Source organism: Benincasa hispida, chromosome 9, assembly GCF_009727055.1.
Source record: "Benincasa hispida cultivar B227 chromosome 9, ASM972705v1, whole genome shotgun sequence".
Classification (NCBI taxonomy): domain Eukaryota; kingdom Viridiplantae; phylum Streptophyta; class Magnoliopsida; order Cucurbitales; family Cucurbitaceae; genus Benincasa; species Benincasa hispida.
In genome coordinates this window covers 19,968,591-19,982,395 of record NC_052357.1, presented here as the reverse complement: position 1 = coordinate 19,982,395, position 13,805 = coordinate 19,968,591, and positions in this window count along the sequence as shown.

Sequence of the window (13,805 nt, the reverse complement as noted above, 5' to 3'; positions counted from 1 at the left end):
TCCACGAATGTGCTGAGTCATTGATCTTAGTCATACACATTCTCAACTAGTCTCGTGAATTACAAGAATTTTAGCATGATTTGAGGAAGTGACTGTTATAGTCTATTTCACCGACTGTAATGATGTAGTAGTTCCTCTACATATGAACAGATAGCCTGTTTGAGATCTAACTTTGTGAGAATCAGATAAATATCCAGAATCTGCATAACCAACTAGATCAATGTTGATCGTTTCTCAGAGATAATGGAGTATATGATTAATTTCATTTCAATGTCTTTTTGTTGGAGAAGAACTATATCTTACTAATAAATTTATTGAAAATGTAATATCTGGTCTTGTATTATTAGCAAGATACATAAGTGTACCAATTGCACTAAGATATGGTATTTCAGGACCAAGAAATTCTTCATTATCATCTTGAGGTCAAAATATATCTTTCTTCAAATCTAGTGAAAGAACTTCCATTGGAATGTTCAATCTGTTCAAAACATTTTCCGTATAAGTTGATTGATGAACAAATATCCCATTGCTAAATGCTCAATTCGCAAGCCAAGGTAAAATTTTGTTTTCCTAAGATTTTTCGCCTCAAAATTTTTCTTAAATATTACCTTTGAAAACTCATCAGAAGTTTCAATTATATTTAAGTCATCAACATATACAGTTATAATAGTAGATCATGACTGTGATTTCTTTATAAAAATATATGGACATATTAGATTGTTTTGATATCCTTCTTTCAATAAATATCCACTCAAACAATTATACCACATTTGTCCTGATTGTTTCAATCCATATAGCGATCTTTGTAACTTTGTTGAATACATTTCCCGAGAATTTGATTTATATGTTTCAAGTTCCTTAAATCCTTCTGGAATTCTCATATAAATATCATTATCAAGAGATCCATATAAATATGTTGTGACTTCATCCATTAGATGCATATCCAGACTTTCATACACAATCAGACCGATTAAATGTCTTAGTGTAATTACATCCACCACCGGAGAATACGTTTACTCATAATAAATATCAGGTCTTTGTGAAATATCAGGTCTTTGTGAAAAACTTTGTGCAACTAGTCTTGCTTTTATATCTTGTGACCTCATTATTTTCATTTTTTCCTCACAAATACCCATTTGTATCCCACATGTTTGATGCAGTTTGGGTTCAAACTACTGGTCCAAAGACTCAATGTTTTGAAAGTGAGTTTAATTCTGCCTTGATTGCTTTTTTCCACTGATGCTAAACTTTTCTATGTCAACATTCTTCAACAGATTTTGGTTCAGAATCCTCATTTTCAGATATAATATCAAGAGCAATTATACGCAAAAATGTTGACAATAACTACATGAGTTCAATTCCATCTTTTTCCTATCATGACATAGTTTATTGAAATCTCATCATTATCTATATGTATTCCACCTTTCTTATTAGTCATATTATGAATTTTTTCATTGGTATTTACATCCTCAACTAAGTCTTCTTGACTATTAATTATTTTTTTGAGGATTTTTATCTTTGGAACCTACTGATCTACCACGCTGGCGTGTTCCAGACTCATTAGTGATAACTTGCTGTGTTGGGATATCAATTTTCGATGGAACATTTGCAGTTGGTATATGTGACTTAGTTATTTTCTTTGCATCTATAAATGCATCTGATAACTGATATGTTATATTTTGCAAATGAATTATCTTCTAAATTTCAAATTCACATTGATTTGTAACGGGATCTAAATGAGACAATAATAATGCATTCCACATAATTTTCTTTCCAACTTCTTAATTTCTCCCCCTAATGTTGAAAATTTTGTCTCATTAAAATAACAATAAGCAAATCATGCAGTAAATACATCACCCGTTAGGGGTTCAAGATATTTGATAATTGATGGGGAATCATATCCAATATATATTCCTAACCTCCTCTTAGGACCCATCTTAGTATGTTGTGATGGAGCAATTAGAACATGTACTGCACATCTAAAAATTCTCAGATGGAAAATATTTGGCTCATGACCAAACCTAATTATAATGGTGAGTACTTATGATAAGATACTGACCTAATGCATACAAGTGACACTTCATTCAAAATAGCATGTCCCCATACATATATAGGAAACTTAGCTCTTATAAATAATGATCTAGCAATTAATTGCAAACGTTTTATGAATGATTCTGCTAAACTATTTTGTGTATGAACATGAGCTATAAGATGTTCAACACTTATCCCAATTGACATACAATAGTTATCAAAAGCTTGGGATGTAAAACCACCAACATTATCAAGACGAATGGTCTTAATTGTATAATCAGAAAATTGTACTCTTAAATTAATTATTTGAGCAAGTAATCTTGCAAATGCAAGATTTCGACTTGATAATAAGTACACCTATGATGCACAAACATAGATACGGCTACACGATATGGATACGATCAGATACGATGATTTATCAATTTCTAAAAAATTAAGATACGGATACGTCTAAGGATGCGTCATATATATACTGTCTCTTATACACATCTAGATGTGTATAAGAGACAGGATACGTATCTGGAAAGTATCTGAAAGAATAGATACGTCAAACCGCGTGTCAGATACATATCTGGGAAGTATCTAGAAGTATCGGTATCCGATACGTGTCTGATATAGATTCTTTGCCTCACATGAAGTATTTGTGCTTCATAGAAGCACACGTATGACAATCTGCTGGATGCGTCTACTAATACCATAAAATATCTAAATGGTCCACTTGGGGGTTAATAGGTTCATATATATCATCATGAATTCGTTCTAAAAATATAGGTGATTCAGTCTCCACTTGGACTGGTGATAGCCTAATGATTAATTTGCTTTGAGAGCAAGCATCACATGATAATCTATTAGATTGGAGAATCTTCTGACTTTTTAATTGATGTCCAAGAATTTTTAATAATTTTTCTCATCATTTAGACCCTAGATGACCTAATATGTCATGCCAAATTGTAAATATGTTTGGATTAATGAATTTCAGGTTCATTGTTGCGTATGTTTCAATTACTCGTATACGAGTATAATATAATCTAGAAGATAAAGCAGGCAACTCCCCCTGTATACATTTTTCATATGAGACAGTAGATATGATATAAAGATACTCCATATTATTCTTTCTATTAGTCAATATGATAACCATTGCAATGTATATCTAAATAGATTTCTTTTTTATGGACTAGAGAACAATGTATCGTCAATTGTAAATTTTATTTCTCTAGGAAAAATAATATTTGTTTTCCCAAATCCTTTAATTAGGTTAGCATAACCTAATATTGTGTTTACTTTTGCTTTCAGCGTTGTTAGTTTGGAAAATTATATTTTACTTATAAGTATTGTATATGTAGTTGTACTGTTTGCCAGATATAGATTTTTTTACTCATCTTTTAGTCATTCAACATATAAAAATGATTCAGATTTCTTTATTAAAAGAAAATAACTGACAACATTTGGAATATACAAAGGTCAACATCTATTAAAAGAAAAAAAAACATGGCGATGAATAAAAAAAAACATTAAGTCTAGATATTTTCAAAGTCAAAGAAAACACTTGATGTTCCATCAATTCTACAGATTTTCTCCTCAGAAGATTCAAAGAAGTCCGCCACATCCAAATTTGTCATATGTGATGGGTTAAGTATGTCATTATCCATATGCAAAATTTTCTTCCACATTTTTCTCTTTTTTCTTTAGGAATGCTTGATAGAGATCAACTAAGTATTTTGACATACGACAGGTCCGTGACCAATGCCCAGTCATTCTGCACTGGAAACATTTATTTTCGATACATTTTGAACTCTTATCTTATGAAGTTTTTCATTTGTGATTATCATTTTGTGTGGTTCTTTTGAAATTTAAATGATTAAAATACCCACCATGAAAATAATAATTATTTTTTCCTCTGCCACGGTCACGACCTTGACCACGACCACAACCTCAATCAAAATTCACAATATTCACTTCAGGGAATGGTGTCGTCTCAGTTGGTCGAGATTCATGATTTTTCATTAGTAACTCGTTATTTTGTTCGGCCACAAGAAGACATGAAATTAGTTCAGAACATTATTTAAACTTTTCTCTCGATATTGTTGTTGCAGGAGCATATTTGAGACATGAAATGTAGAAAATGTCTTCTCTAACATATCAACATCAATAATTTTCTCTTTACATAACAACAGTTTCAAACTGATTTTAAATAATGCAGAGTTGTAATCACTTACTGATTTAAAATCTTGTAGCCATAAGTGCATCCACTCATAACGAGTTTTAGAAAGAGAAATTATTTTTTTTATGATCATACCTCTCTATCAAAATTTTCACAAAATACGAGTATCTTTTATTGTAAGATAATCCATTTTTAATTCCTCATAGAGATGATGACGAAGGAAAATCATAGCTTTTGATTTGTCCTAATTGAATGTCGTATTTCATTCTTTAAAAATCTCTCCAAGATTCATAGCATCCAAATTGATTTTGGCATCAAGTACTCATGACAAATAATTACGTCGTTAATATCAAAGGCGGTAAATTCTAATTTTGTGAGACATGGCAACACTTTAGAGAGGAAAACGATAGGAGCTCGTACTGATAATGTGTTGTGAACTTCAGGAGCACGATGGAAACACAAACACCAATAAAATGTAATATTAAAATAAATAAAACAACAAAAGATGAATTTCTCCACTTTTTCCAATCTTTTTGGATTGATAATAATATGCATGTCTTCCAAAATTCATCAATTGCCATTACAATTTAGCAAGTAGGAGGATTACATGGATACTAATAGTGTGTAATCTTGAGACACATGGACAACATATGGGTAACGGATAAGTGACACATGGTCAATGGGCATCTACATTACACCTAATTTAACATATTTATAGTATAGGTTAATTTGTATATTGATCCGTGTAATCCGTTCATTTGTTGATTTAATCAAGTTTAGGATATAGATTTAATTTAAGTGTGTTTAATTCTAATCTTATTCTATATTAATTGTAATGTAAATAAATGAGATATAGATATATTACGAATTGTTTTAACTTTATATGTTATCGAAAGTAAATTGTGGTATTAATATCTAAAAAAATCGTGAAATTAATATTTTACAAATTATTTGAACTGAACATGTTAACTAATGGAAATTGATATGAATCTGAAAATAAAAATTTGAAAATAATGGAGTCAATAAAAATAGAGTTGAATTTCATGTTTTAGATATGTATTGGTAGCAGATTCAGAAATTAGATTATAATTCAATCCTATTATTTAAAATATGTTTAATACTTTATTTATAAATCATAAAAATTTGTAGTTATCTATTACATATTAGTGGACAATAAACTATTATTAATTTATTTATGAACATGTTTTAGTATTAAAAAATTTATATAATAATAATTTTGTAATATTATTTAATTTAGAAAAATTATTTTAAATGATAAAACTGCTGAAAATATTTACAAATAATAGCAACATATCACAGTCTATCTACGATAGACCACGATAAACTATTATCTATGTCTATTTCTATTATAAGATAATAGTCTATGACAATCTATCGCATACAAACAATAAAATTTTGCTATATTTATAAATATTTTGGTTCATTTTCCTATATTCGAAAACGACCTTTTAATTTATAATACCTTACATAATACATATTATAATTTAAAAAAAAATGAATTGAGCTTATAACCTGACATAATGAATCTTAAATGTTTTTATCTTGATGTAATACAATTATGCGTTATACTATTTAAATTTCAAGATCTAGATACAATGAAAATATAAAATTATTGTTTTCAAAATTTGTACGATTTGGATTACAGAATTTGAAAATAATTTTTGGAAATAGAATTCGGTTATCTACCGGTTGAACTCATTAAAAATGAAAACATAAAATAAAAATCGGATGGCCAACTAAGCATACCCTAATATTTTACCATTTAAAGTAATTTTACTCCATGTAATAATGGGTTAATGTGAATTTGAAACTGAAAAGGTGGAATCCATTGTGAATTAAGGCCAATGATCAAATGACAAACTTTGTATTCAAATCAAAGAAAGAAGAACATTGGCGAAAAAGTTTCAATTTTTGAATGGAAGAGAAGCAACCATGTCTGATTTTGATTCCCATAATTAGTATATCAACAACGTTGCCATTTGCTCTTCAACATCGAACAGTTCTGTCTCTGCTCCTTAGACAAATTTTAGTATTTTATCACCACTTGAAGGAACACATTCTTTCATCTTTCGACTAATTATTCCACCATGAGAAACAGCAATGTTGCTGCCACTCTTCAAATTAATTTCGTGATCATTAGAAACAACAACTCCACCATTGATCTTCTTAGTAATTTCGAAACCGAACGACGAAGCTTTGTCGCCTTCGTTCGTTGGAATCTCAAGCCCCACTGGGGCAATACCAGGAGCCAATTCTGGAGGGTTCGTCGTTTCTACATTTGTTGCAGTGCGACTCTTCACGTCCTCAAGAACTCCGACACCACCCGAACCGAAGTTGAAATCACCATCAAAAAAGCCAGTGACATCGCGGAAAGTGAGAGTGGCGCCCACCTTGGCACAATATTGCCAAGCAAACACTAAGAAGAGGGTGTGGAAAAGCTTAAAACCTTTTGCCATAGCCATGGTAATTGAAGGGCACAAGTTGGCTTCACAGAAGATGATTAGGAAGGAATGTTGTGTGGGTGTGTTTGGAATTTTTGGATGATCAGAAGCCCTATATATATATGGATATTGTTTCATGGGAAAACTACATTTAGAAAATTCTAACAAGAGTATGTATATGGTGTTTAGTTGCCTTTTCTTAATTTATCTTTTATGAGCTGTCTTGAAATATCACATTTTTAAATTTGCTACTTTTGTTGTACCTACTTAAACCTATATATTAACAAAATAACTACCATATGTGAGGTTTTTATTAACTGATATTATAAATAGTTAATGTTATATAGAACCAAAATGGTATTTCAAGTGAATACAAAGGAATGCTAGAAAAGTTTTGAGACCATAATGCAAAGAATATAAAAGTTTAGAAAAGAAACTAAGATTTAATCCAAATGATTTTTCAATAATCCCCAACATCCAAAACACAAATCTAAATCAAATCATTTTAAATTTAGAAATGTGTGATTATTATAATTTTTTTTTTTTGTCATAAGTTCAATAATTTGCAAGATCAACGAAACATAAAACATGTTAGGGGTATTTACTAAGATGGACCAAGATTGAAAGTCTAGAGAGATAGGAAGCTTGAGATGGCTAACCAAAAGTTGTTGGAACGTCACCATGGCTTTAGGAGACCAATCTAGGTGATAAGGGCGATAAAAAAAATCTAATGACCAAAAAAACCGATCAATCCAACCCAAAAAAATCTAATGATCAACTAGTTGAGTTGGGTTTGGTTCAAATAAATAAAAATTTTATGGGTTGGGTTGGTTCATGAGTTAAAATATATATATATATATTTATTTTAGTTTGATTTAATTTCATTAGTTTTTTGGATAATTTATTCTCCAACAACTCTTAAAATTAATTTGTTTAGCAGTTTGGAAATAGATTTTACAATATATAAATTAAATAGTTAAATCAAATTTTTACGTATTAACTTTTTACTTTCTTTTAGAACATAATTTTAAATAAATGACCCGAGTAACCCGAATCAACCCAACCTAAATGTCTTATGGTTGGATTGGATTGAATTCATTTTTAATGAGGGTTATTTGGGTTGAAGTAATTTACCATCCGAATAATTGAGTTAGGTCTAACAAGTCCTTCAACCCAACCCCCGAACACCCCTACTAGGTGGATTGGCCTAGCATCGTGGAAAACCTCTATAGGACCAATGGAGTACCTAGCAATCCCATAGAGACCTTAGATGACTTATACAGAACCCATGATAAACCTTCGAAGGCTCATGGAGGACCTCAATAGGATCCATGAATAACATAGTTGTCCCATGTATGACCTAACTCTATATGAAAAATGGAGGACATAGCAAGTCCTATGGAGTTCCATGAAGAACCTTCTACATAATTCATAAACGACCTAGCAGTCATATGGTAGAACTAATAAAACTTATGTAGGATCTTTACATGCTTGGTTAAGGACTTAGCAATCCCATGGAAGACCTATGGAAGACTTAGTAGTACCATGAAGACCTCTCCAAATTGGCGCTAAGCTAAGTGGTTAGTGGTATAATATCTATATGGACAATACTCATAAAGGAACCTTGGAGAGTTGAATGGGCTATGTACTTAAGCATTGGTTACAATCTCAAGTAGTGGTAGCGTATTCGACCAACAAATAATGACTCAACAGTTTAAAAAATTAAAGGGGTAATAATGAGAACAAACGTCAATTACACAATACTTAGTCTATATTCATCAAAGATATGCTGAAAACATTTCATACTACTCTTTACTATCAATATCCATTGATCCATTACTAAGTTAAGCATCCAAGTCATATTAGTCTGAGACTACATTTTTGTTCAATTTCTTTATTTTATAGAGCACTTGCTGTTGGGATATGTGCTTTAAATCCACGAAATAACGTGTTATTTAAGAATTATTTAATTTTAGATGCAATATTAAACTATCTATTGTAATCTTGACCAGTATGTGCTTGGCATATGCGTGGATCATGTTCAATAAATAATTTAAAGAGTTTATAATATATGGATAAGTGTGAGTGTCTTATCCTGATGACACTATGGATATAACCCACTTTGTAATTATTACAAATGATTTGATCAAAATCAATCATTTGGAGACATGTGAGTGAAGTTATCCTACACAAAGAATTTGTATAAGATCAAACCACAAAATATTTAATCTCGTATAAGTTTGTTAATTTAATATATTAGTGTTTCACAAGATGATATGCAACTTGATTTAGATCCTTAGTGAGTTAGAACTCCTACCTGTGAGGGCTTGTCCTTTAATTTACATGGGTGATAATGGCCCAATTAGTTGATTCAGCCTACAATTTTGGGGACTTGATAAAATAGGGAACGCGGAACATAATTCCACAAGATGGAAATCAATCCTTCTCATATACAACAAGTTGATGAGTAGTTCTCTTAAGTGCTGATTGTTGGACTTGAACAATGGGGCTCCACCCTTGTACTACCCTAAGAAGAACTTGGTTTATAATTGGATCATAATCATATTGTCCATTAGAGAATCAATTGTACTTAAGGTGCAAGGCTTAATACATAAATAAAGCAAATATTTGACTCGACTGTAATTACCAAGGTGCATAAGGGTTCAACTAAAGTCTATAGTAGAGTGATCTATAGTTAATGAATGAAAATTTATTAATTAAAAATTAAAGAGTTTAATTAATTAATTCTAGATCCTAATCTATTGGTTTCATAAGGTACTCTTGCTAGCTCATACGAACATTTAGGGATCAACTTTGTTGAAAGAAAATTTGAAATGTTCAAATGATTATTTGATATATTAAATGAGGAAAAAATATATTTACTGTTTTTGGTATACTAAATATCAAATAAAATTATTAACGCATTAAGATACATTAAATAAAATTATATATTTAATTTGAATTAGATTTAAAAAGAAAATTATATATTAGGAGAATTTAATAATTGAATGTGATTCAATTACATTAATATATATATATAATATTATATATATTATGAATAAATTATTATTTTAGTATATTCATATATTTATATATATTTTGTTTGGATTGAGGAAGTAAGCAGCGGAAAGAAAACAGGATCATTAAACATTCTAATTCATTAATTTTTGCTTTAAACTAAGCAGGCACTAAACTAGAAACAGAATTTCATCACTAACCTTTGAAGAAACACCTTGAATCACGATCTTCAACTGCAATCTCCTTGTATTCAGCTCATGAACCACTACAAGAACTTCTCTACTATTCTCTTGTGCCTTAGATTGAGTTGTGGGACTCAAAATAAGCTTGAATTGAAGGAAATTTGGAGAGGGGGACAGGTTTATTAGCTGAGAACAATTCTTCCAACTCTATTTCTCAACAAATTTCAACTGAATCATCTCTTCTTCCACTCAAAATTCTAGCTTTATATTACATGACTTTCATGCAGCTAATAGCCTTGCTTAAATCACACCTCATGCTTGAATTAATTGAGTTGAAGAAGAATGGAAAGTGAGTGAGCTGTTGAAGCTTGAAGGTGGAAAAACCAATTTTTCCATTTCCAATTTTCTTGTGTTTTAATCTGATTTCCCAAAATCAATAACATTTCTTTTTAAATTTATTTTCAAAATTAATTTAATTTATAAATTAAAATTTTTATTAATTTTATAAATAAATTAATTCAATAATTAATTTTCTAATAAAATTAATAAATTAATTAAATAATTTAATTAATCTTATTAATTTAATATCAAATATTATATTAATTCCTCACCAATTCCATTACCATAAATCCCTATTCATGAATTTAATATTTAAATTATATTTAAATATTAATCGATTCTCCAATTCCGTTTAATTCCAATATTAAACGTGTAATTATATCACATATAATCACTAATTTTCTTAGTTCTAATTTGAACGTTTCAAATTAACTTATCACGTTATTTTAAGGTTAATCCATTTGTGAGCTAGTAGGGGACCTAGTAGATCTACAGATCATGGGCTCCAACGATCCGAGATTAATTGGCTAAACTCTTTACACCGAATTAACCCTCATTCGTTAACTATTGGGTCACTCCACTAAAGCCTGTAGTTGCACATCCCTCACTGTAGATATATTGTGTGAAGGAGCTCTAAATTGAGAACCAGTGAGCGGAAGCGGATCGTTCTAAATTCCATTGAGAAAGAACACAAACATTTACAGTCAAGAAGAACAGATTATGCATAACAAGTAAATTGCAGCATGCTTCTTTTAAGAACAAACAAAGGATAGAGTATGCAATACCTTTGAAGAATCATTTTTTCAAGTATCCCTCGATCGTTTAGCAATGCGTCCAACAACACGAACTCGAATGCAACGATCAGCACAGCATACAGCACGAACTGTAGAATCCTCGATCACAATCGAGTACAACTCAGTCCTCGAACCTCGAACAAAGCTAAACACCATCACAAAGGCTACCTTGGTATTCTCGGTGTAAGAATTCAGAAGTTGTGGACACTATATGACTTTGGATAGAGGAATGGAGGAAGTGGATGATCGAGTATGCAACAGAAGAAGGAAGTCTATCATATAGACTTGATACTCGATTGTGTAGTAAGAAGAAACCTATCGTATAGACTTGCTACTGGATCATATAACAATGAATAACTATCGTATAGTAAACTCGATAATTGATCGTTTAGGCTGTGTAATACTATCATTTAGTAAAACTCTTTTACTCGATAATTTTTCTTTTGTGAGACGATACGAATGAATCATCCTTTTAATTTGAAAAATTATTTTCCTTTTTATCTCACAATTACCATAAACCACAAATAACCTTCCACTCAAGTCGGTTATTAAGAAAAAGAATAATTAATTATCACATAATTAATATATTATAAATAAATATAATAACTAACTTATCATATTGTATTTATAACTTATAGTTTTAATATTGCATCATATGCAACATATAAATCATAGTTCTTTTTCTATTTTATGGCATTTAATATAAATTATATTTATATTAATTCCTCAAATCAAATAATGTATCAAATATATCATATCAATTATATCTCATATAATTGATTCAATTTAATTATATCATATATAATCAATATCCTGTTGTTAATTTGAACACTTCAAACTAACCCAAAATCTGATTCTCAACTTGAACTCATTGAGCTACTAAGGGGACCATATAAACTTGTAGCTTGAAGCTCCAACGGTACGTGAATAACTGACTAAACTCTTTAATCATGAGATCCAACATTCGTTAACTATCGGTCACTCCACTAAAGACTGACAGCTACACTCTTTGCACTACAGATATATTTTTGTGTCCATATAACCAATCAACAGTGTGATGACCATTCACAAATCGCTCATAAGTACAGCTAGGCCAATTTACCATTTTGCCCCTGTAGTTACATCTAACTCTTTAAGTACCATTAATTCCTCTAATGAACAATAATTCATAGTCTCATAATGACAGAGTCCTCGGAGTCATCGTCGGGGCATTAGGACAAATGGGAGGTACCTGATCCTGGTTTGTAGTATAAAGATTAAGGTGGGATACCTGATCCTGGTGACATTACAGATACGACCCGCTTTGTAGAGGTTTGCAAGTATTATAAACTACTACGATGGTAGATCCTGACCATTCATGTGGAGACATGTGAGCGGGGGTGTCCTATACAAAGAGTTTGTATAAGACCGAACCATGAGATGACTAGACTCTGTATATAACACCGTTGATATTTGAGACTTACATCTCACCTAAACGACCATAGGTGACATGACCTCAATCTTGAGAATTTTGGGAACTCCTGCCTTTAAGGGCGGTCCTTTGATTAGCATGGGTGAGAGTGGTCAGATTGCCAACTCAACATGCCTACCTTTTTGGGGACTTGTCTGATTTGGGAGCTGGGAACTCAATACACAAGATGAATTCACTCCTTCCACGAAGCAGAAGAAAGTAGATAGATTGCTCCCTTAAGGGTTGATTCGAGGCTTGAAAATAGTGGTCACATCTTCTCTTTGGAAGAGAGAGCTCAGTCATAGTAGAACCATGACTTATGTTCATTAGAAGGATCAATGGTACTTAAGGAGTTAGATGTAACTACAGGGGCATAACAGTTATTGGCCGAGCTATACTTACGAGCGATCTATGAAGGGTTGTCGCACTGTTGATTGGTTAAGATGGACATATAATATATTTGTAGTAATGAGAGTTCAGTTGTCGGTCTTTAGCGGTGTGCCTGGCAGTTAACGGATGGTGGATCCCGTGACTAAAGAGTTTAGTCAGTTATTCTCGTACCGTTGGAGCTTCGAGCTACAGGTCCATAAGGTCCCCTTGGTAACTCAATGGATTCAAGTTGCGGATCAGTTCTTGGTATTGATTTGAAATGTTCAAATTGACAAGAGGTAATCCGGTTATATACGATATGATCGGTATGGTATATGAGATACATCAAGTGGAGGATTAATGTAAATGAGATTTACATTAAGTGCCATGGAATAGAAAAAGAACTATGGTTTATCTGTTTCATGAGATAAAATATTAAAACTATAGGTTATAAATATATTATGGTAAGTTAGTTATCATTTATATTTATAATAATATTAATTATTGGATAATTATCTCTTTTTCACTAAGAACCAATTGAGTGGGAGGTTATTAGTGGTTTCATGGTAACCGTGAGATAAAAGGAAAAATGTTTTCCTAATTTTAGTAAGATTTGCTAAGTTGTTAATTTGAGATTTCCAATCTCAGAAATTACTCACAGATAGTTGTCAAATAAACCAAATTTACTAAACGACAGCTTGGAGTTAGCTAAACGATCATGGAATGTTCTTACACCATAGACATTCAACTAGACGACGAGCTAGACGGTTGCATTGTTGGGATTGGTGTCTTAATTCTCCTAGAGTCTCGTTGTTTTGTAAAGATACACATTGTCCAATGAATAAAATAAGTGTTATTTAATTTTGGCATTTACTCATATCCAATAAACAAAGCTCCTTGGTTATTTTATGTGAACTTAAGCATGTATATGTGATATACAAGTGGATCATGCCTTAAGTGATAACCTAAATAGGTCTGTAGTATAAAGATTAAGGTAGG